Raw genomic sequence first — 8,863 nt, forward strand, 5'->3', positions numbered from 1 at the left:
GTACTCTCGAGTCATTCAACAATTTCTATAACCACATAGCTTCAGAGGCTGCTAAGGCTGCACCACGATACTCTGCTTCTGTACTGGACAGTGCAACTCTAGGCTGTTTCTTCAACTGATCATGCTACTACCTAATCCAAATGCATAACCACTGGTTGACCTCCTGTCATACGTGCAACCGGCCCAGTCAGCATCAATATACCCCATCAAGTCAAGGGGTTTCCCATATGCATAAAACAGCCCATGATCTGTGGTATTCTTTACATATCTTAGAATTCTCCTGATTGCATCCAAGTGTGGTTTGTGAGGCTTCTGCATGAACTGACTGATCAGCCCCACAGCATAACTCAAGTCAGGTCTAGTGATCGTGAGATAGATCAAGCTGCCTACCATTTTTCTGTACATGGTAACATTCTCAATCTCTTTCCCAACATCAATCTGTAGTTTCACATTCTGCTCTAAAGGCGTATCCATAGGCTTGCAATCAGCCATACCATATTTATGTAACATGTCCTGAGCATACTGCTTCTGTAGCAGCCTTGAGGTGTAGAGACAACCTCAATCCCCAAAAAATATTTCAGCTCTCCTAGGTCCTTGACCTTAAACTCAGCCTGTAAACATGTCTTTACTTCAGCAATCCCACTTTCATCATCTCGTGTAATGATTAAGTCATCAACATAGACCACTAGAAATACATAGCCATGATCTGTCTTCTTCACAAACAAATTATGATCAGCATCACCCAATCGGAAACCATGTTGCTGCAAATAACTGATGATGTGAGCATTCCATGCTCTAGGTTTCAGCCCATATAATGCCTTTTTCAACCGGCATACATGTGCTGGAAATCTGGATGCACATAGCCTTCAGGTTGCTTCATGTAAACTTCTTCCTGTAACTCTCCATTCAGAAAGGCATTCTTTACGTCCATCTGCCATAGTTTCTAGCCTCTAGCTACTGCCAAAGCAATCACAATTCTAACTGTAGCCATCTTTGCTACAGGGCTGAAAGTCTCCTCATAATCAAGACCATACTGTTGCGCATACCCTTTTGCACCTTGTATCTTTTCAATGATCCATCTGATTTACATTTTACCTTATACACCCACTTGCAGCCAATAGGTGTTTTTCCCTCAGGAAACGTACCAAATCCCATGTGCCATTTTCAACCAAAGCTGAATATTCCTCATCCATAGCAGCACGCCAATCCTCATCTGCAACTGCCTCATCAAACTTGGTTCTCTAAAACCTATTACTTTCGTCATATAAGCATAATGACGTGCTGAATATCTAGTGTAAGTATACCTATCAACAGGTCTTCTGACCCTCTTTGATCTCCTGAGCTGTGGCTCACTGTGAGCTTACCTCTCATGAGGCGGCACATAACAACTCTGCCTAGCACCTAGCGTCATAACAGACGGAATCCCCAATTCACCCTCTAAGCTGTCACTGCTAGATGAATCATAACCTGCAATGAGTGGACCTGTTACATCTTCAAAAACCTTTTTTTTCCCTTATATGTTCTCCCCCTCACTGACATATCCGTGTTAGTGGATGCAGTAGTGTGACTGCGCAATCGTCCTGTCCAAGGACTCATTGTAGATGATACATCACCTGTTTGACCACTCATGGAAGTACTCTCTGCAGGAGTATTTTCAGCATGATTCATACTAGGTGAGCCATCAATAGGCATTGCAACAGGATTCCCATACTAGGATGATAACTCATCAAACACCACATCTCTGCTTATGAGTGTTTCATGAGTAGAAGGTACATAACACTTATAAGCTTTCCGTTCATGTGCATATCCCACAAACACACTCTTCACTGCCTTAGGATCCAATTTCTTCCTCTTCTCATCCGGTATATGCACATATGCAATGCTGCCAAATACCTTCAAGTGTGAAATATCAGGTTTATGACCATACAGCCTCTCATATGGAGTGACATCATGAATCCCTACTGTAGGGGTTCGATTTAGCACATAGACAGCACTCATCACTGCTTCATCCCAATAACCATTTGGCAGACATTTCTCATTCAGCATAGGTCTAGCTGATTCCATCAGGACCCTATTTTTCCTCTTTGCAACACCGTTTTGCTGCGGTGTATAGCTACATGTGAGCTGTCTTCTGATCCCATATTTAGAAAGATACCTGTCAAAGTAATTAGAGACATATTCACCTCCTCCATCTGATCTCAAACAGGATATGTAGCAGCCAAACTCATTTTCAGCATGCTTCTTGAAGTCTTTGAATGCATCAAACATATCATCTTTATGCTTCAAAACATAAAGCCAAGTGTACCTGTTGAAATCATCCATAAATGAGACATAATACTGTGCACCTCCAAAAGAAGTATTATGTGAAGGACCCCATACATCAGAGTGCACCAACTGTAAAGGCCTAGTGTTGTTTTTTTCATGTTTCATGAAAGGAAACTGTGTCTGCTTCCCAAAGTGACATCATGCAGAGCATACATGACCAAAGTCATTATACTTGAATTTAGGTAATCCAAGTACTACTTCCTTCTTCTGCATAGATTTCAACTTTTGTGCATTGACATGTCCAATCCGCTTGTGCCAAATCTCTACATCCCGAATGGCACTCTCATCATGAGTAAACATGGCTGCCTTAAGTCCTGGAATGGTCGCATCTAATGTAAACATCCTGCCATCCCTTCTGCCCTTGGCAATTAACTTGTAGCCATTTCCATACTCCTCAATGAAGCATCCATCTTTGTTAAATCTCACTTGCAGATTCTATTCTACCATTTCACCCATAGACAAAAGATTCTTTGTTATAGTCGGTACATGTAATACATCATGCAGGCCTTTCTTCTTGCCATCAGGCATCATAAGACGAACAATCCCTTTATGCTTTATGTCATGTTGGGTATCATCCCCAGTACATACATGACCATGTGTACCTTCAACCATCTCATCAAACCACTCTCCATGCGGTGTCACGTGGTTTGACGCTCCAGAATCAATGTACCATCTATCATCTCTATCATGTCTTGATGCATTTTTGGATACATGCTGCATGGCAAAGAGTCTATCAACTTGCTCATCATGAGCACCACTGGAAGATGCATAGTGCCCATGTTGTCTACCCTTTGCCTTCATATCTCCCTGCTTCTTGTAGCAATCCTTTGCAATGTGCCCATACTTGCCATAATAATGGCAATCTTTGTCCCTGTTGGACTGATCAGAAGACTGCCATCAACCAGATCCACCACCTCTACCTCGGGGTGATCTACCCCTGCCTCTAAACCTGCCAGATCCACGCTGGCCTTGTGTATTTGCACCATGCCAATTACCTTGCTGCTGTTGCTGTCCATAAGCATTACGAGTGTCACCACGACTTCGAAATGAACCACAACCTCTAAATTCTTTGCCACGCCGGCTAGAGTATAACACAGTGTCTCTACTCTGAGATGCAGTGGAACCTGTATTCAAACCAAGTTTGACCTCCTCATGCAGCAACAAAGCAACTAGCTCTTCCTAGGTAGGGGGCTGTTCTCTAACAGAGATGGATGTGTCAAAGGATTTGTACTCTTTCCCTAATCCATTCAAGGCAACAGCAATCATATCATCTTCTGATACACTTGAGCCAGTGGTAGCAAGTTGATCAGCTATGGTCTTAATCTCCGTGGTATACACCTGGATGCTCCTGCCATTCCTAGACATGTTGTTGAACTGCTGTTTCAACTGGATCTTTCGTGCATGTGTCATGGTTCCATAATTTTTCATCAGTATGTCCCAAGCATCCTTGGGAGTCTCACATCCAGTGATTTGAATTACCATAGCATCAGATATACATAGAGAAAACCAATGCAACACCTTGCATGCTCTCTCATTCCATAGCCTATAAGCTCTTTTCTATTCATTAGTTGGATTTGTTGCAGGCAACTCAGGAGTTGCCTCATCTCCTGTACATAGATCCCAATAACCTCTACCAACCAGAAAGTTTTTCATCCTGAATTTTCATAATGCAAAGTTCCTGTTGTCTAACTTTTCTCCAACTATCTGAGTGATATTGTCAGTCCCATGTGCATTAGCCATGATGCAATAGACTATCTATCAAGTGCTTGACTCCCTGCAAGTCGATAAGTATCACTGACCAAGTTCAGTCCACAACTGTTTATGACAGTTTTCTGCAATTAATTGCAGTAAAAAACCACGGTATTTCAGCCCACTGATAATCCAAAACAACCCACAAACAAGTGGTCTCAGTTGTAGGTATAACTTTCAATACATAAGCTATGTACTTGCTTCAGCTTAAGCTTCTGCAACCTCACTGCCAGGGTGAATACATGCGGTCTGAAAACTGTAAATTGTGAGTAACCAACAGCAATTCCAAGGTCAAAACTAAGTGGTATTCATGTCATACATGTCCCAAAACTTCCCAGATAGCTGCTAGTACATTTGGCAGTCAAGACATAAGCACAAAGGCACAAAACAGTGCATAACACAATATTAGTGAGTTTGGGAATCTCCCAATTCCCATTTTTTGAATACTAAAAAGGTGGCACCCGGATAACATGCCCATAAGTTTCTCAAAACCATATGATGTGACCTATCATTGGAAAGGACTTGAAAAATGGAATCTATTGAGCTATAGAGCACTAGATTTGGAGTTATAGTGTTCAAGTTATGACAAATCGAAAGATTTGACCATGTGTCCCAAACTTATGGAAAATTCCCATATTCCCCAATATGGTGTTGCATAACCAGCAAGTATAAGTGACATAAATTTGCTTACAGATCACCAACAACCAATATTCTGGCAACCAAGATGTATTTCAACTTCAAAAGTCCTCAAGACATGTCATACATTTACTTTATAGTGGCAAGTTCAATACATGAACATTTAAGTAGGCATAGACAACCTGTCTTCATTAATAACTGTCAAAGAGTACATGACTGTTCATAACCATCCCAAGCACTGTCAAGGGACTTATTTCAGGTTCAGATTTGAATATTCAGCAGCATCCAATGCTTTCCTCAATCCTCCATACATTCAGCATGCATATGTCAGTTCATATAGGTGATAGAAGCTCCAAAGTGACATGTATTGCTTCAGCAAGATACAATGGTTGTCATTCACTGTGTATGACAATTTTCAGCCATTAACATATTTCAAATCTGAATGATTTCAATGAGAAACTTCAGCTCAAATGCATTTCATCAAGTACATATGTCCTCCTAGCATATACCTTTGCTCCATTGATGCTTCTGGGTATGTTTGAGGGCTCCAGATTCATGTCATCAATGTGTACATGCTTTGTAATGCCTGTATACAATAGGCCACCGTTTGTTACAGACCTACAGTCTCTGTTCTCAGCTCATAGGTGAGCTCTCACATAAGCATTTACACCTTGTACTCTTCAAGTACCTTCCACTAGTCTCTGTCAGGCATTTAGCCACTTCATATCACTTGTATATGATGTTTTTCAACCATGAAGATGTCTGCAGAATACAGGCACAGTTTGCACAGATCTGTCCTCTGCTCCAGCAGCTCGATTTGATGATGGTGATGATGATGAAGCACACATTAGTGCTTAATACCCCCTTCACAAGGCTCTAAACAAGCCACAGAGAGTAGCTTGAACCATAGAGTAAGCAATCACACAATGCCTACCTTCCATCACAATGACAGCTTGTTTGATCTTTGAGAACCCTTGATCTTCCACTCCTGCAAGTCTTCTTGACTTCCTCCTGCTCTAGAGAGCTCAACCTGGCAACGCTCTGATACCATGTTCAGAGATGAGAGAGAGAGAGACAGGGAAACTCAATCTCCATGAACCTTCAAGTTCCCATAGCTTTCTTCATTATTCCACACTAACTAAGAAGCACATAATACAATGTGAAGTAACCTAGTCTTAGTGTTGACTAGACTAACTAACTCTAGTCAGGTCACCTACTAACACAAACCCAACTTATTCAATGTAGTCACATGGAGACAGCACACCACATATGTCAGCCGGTCACACATAAAGACGTACCTACTGAGCTTGACTTCTAACACCCCCCCCCCCCCACATTGTTTCATTTCGTGGGATTTATGGCTCTTAACCTCTTTTAATTAGAGCTTTAAAACTCTAAACCACTTAACTAGTTCATGCCTCTTGCATTCACACTTCCAACAAGTGGGTTTTTTGAGTTTTGAGGGGGCAAAACAACATCAGAATCGAGATCCATCTGAATGGGTGACTCCGTGGCATCAAAATTTACAAAGTTGGGCCCCGTCACACTCTTCTTGGCTTCAGAATCCAGTAGCTACTTCACAATCCTGAACCTTGTGGGGATTAAATGGGGGATCAAACGACCTCGGAATGGAGATCCGAGACTTGCGTTCGATTCCTGACGTCATTTTACATCTAGAGTAACTCTAGCTTGGCCATTTTCCACTGTTTGATTTCCATAAAAATTAGCACTAGCACTTTAGGGACTTGTCGCTTAAAATCGTACTGATTGCCACCGCCGCCTTCGGCAAAGTCTATTTTTCCCTTGATATTCGTAAATTTTGGCTATTTTTAAACACTTTTGGGCATCAAAAATCATATGTCAAAATTATATAATTTTTCATCAAATAATAAATTATTTAAATTCTTAGTCTTACATACAAATTGATTGTAATTAAAATAAGAAACATACACTCACATGTGAATGCTATTTTTATATCGTTTAATTGACAACTACGAATAATACACAAACACTATTCATTTGATGTTAAATGAGAACTTGTAATAAAATTTTTGCACACTAATTATTAACACATAATGTATGTGAGTCATGATATGAAATAATTATGAAAAAGATAAGTAAGCATGGAATAAAGATGTGAACATTGAATGCTTTTATACCTAAGGAACATGCATAGACATAAGTAAACATGCAAAAATATTGTAAACATCCATAATTTTTATACCACATGAATATTAGTGTTCATGTACTTATACTATAATATTACTTATCTAATTCATATGCAATGCATGTACACAAATTATCAACAATAAACATAACATTCACATTTAAAGTAAATATTAAAACTAATGATAAATAAAGCTAATGAACTACTTGATTGGGGATAATATAGTCCAAATAACATAAAACACCAAGCATACCATGAAGTAACATTGCCCAAGATAGGATTTAATCCATTAATTTTTTAAAACATAAATTTAATTTTTATTTTCTAACCCACTGCTTCATTTCTAGGATACATGCAAGCTATAAGAGGAGAAAATACCTAAGATATAAATCACTTTGTGATTACCCCAATGTTTATTCAAAAACAAAAACCAATACTAGTAACCAATTAAGGATTACCTCTTACTCTCACTAGAATAAGTAACCCAATCTTATTTGCACATGCTTTGGTTTTTAAGTATCTCTATGCAAAGAATGGAATCTGACTCATCAAAAGATTCTCAGAACCATTCACTCAAGGCATAAGATACTTTGGGGTCGTCCCATGGGAAAGTTCTTTACCCAAGAAGGATGTACTCCCTAAGAGACTTGCCTAGAAGATAAAAAAGTGAGAAATGAGGTCACATTCCTCTATACGTAGTCTATTTTCTAGGTTTTTAGGTATATCGAGTTTTCTACATAGTTTGAAATGCTTGCCAAGCTACTTAAATACCCTAGCATGTTGAGATGGGCAAGCTCAACACGTGCGGATATTGATGATGGACCACTTAGCTAGATGGGTCCACACGTCTACACTTAGCACGTTGATGGTTATTATGATCCTCACCTAGCCACTAAGTTATAACTTATTATATTTAGTTTGTTGCACCTATCTATAGTTGACATAGTTATAGCACCAATAGATTAGTATAGTCATGCCACGTTCCTTTATGTTGCATCTTATCTATACTTTATGTACATTGTATTGTGTATAAAAGAAAAAGAAAAAACTAGTAAGAAAATATTTTGGCCTCTATCTCTCTACTCGTGTTCTTGAGTGAGCTTGCTCTTGTGTGTATGGTGTGTATTTGGCGTAGTAGCTCAAGCAAGTCCCCCCACCACACGATTCTTGACATGGCATTAGAGTAGCATCATTGAGAGAGATTGGTTCTGAAGGCAAAAGTGAAGGAGAATAAGTAAAGATTCAAGAAAGCAAGCAAGGGTAAGAAGCTCTCCTATTCTTCCACTCTTTCTCTTGGATAGTGCCTAGTGGAGGTACTGGAAGTAGGAGGGTAGAGTGAAATTCTCATATTAATGTGAGATTTGGTGTGCAAGTAGAGTATAATTTATTCTATAGTTATACTCTTTAGGAATTTCTTGCATGTTTTTTGCAATCTAAGGTTGTTTTAGGCCTTGCTTTGGACACACAAGGTTGTGGATAGTAGTTTTAGAACATACTCCAATTTCGGTTGTGTTGGCTAAAAGTGAATGCACATGTTAGAAATTTCAGATCTATAATTTTTAAGGTATTTGCTAAGAAGTAAACATAAATTTTTGTGAAAGATTATAGAAGATTTGCTTGCTGTTTTGTATCATTTTTATGATAATGGCAAATAATAGTGGAAATCCCATCATTGAGAAGCTGGACAAGAACAACTACCCATCATGGAAGTTCTGTGTGACAAACATTCTTACTAGAAAATGTATTTATGAGTTTATTTTAGGTAGAGAAAAGGAGCTAGAGTTGAGTAACCCTGCGATAGCTCTATAGATGAATTAAAGGTGTAACGTGTCCACTAAGATCATCCAGGACACGTCTTAGCAGTCCAATGGAAAGGATGTCTAGAAAACTCCGCCCGGCACTCCCATGGAATGTTACGGGTTTTGCAATCTAGGTCTTCCCGAGTCTGCCCCGTAGAGGAAGTATTCTGGCCGTTCCCACTTAGGA

The sequence above is a fragment of the Lygodium microphyllum genome, unplaced genomic scaffold (genome assembly GCF_053477565.2).
Source record: "Lygodium microphyllum isolate KBCC unplaced genomic scaffold, Lygodium_microphyllum_v1.1.10 scaffold_179, whole genome shotgun sequence".
Lineage (NCBI taxonomy): Eukaryota > Viridiplantae > Streptophyta > Polypodiopsida > Schizaeales > Lygodiaceae > Lygodium > Lygodium microphyllum.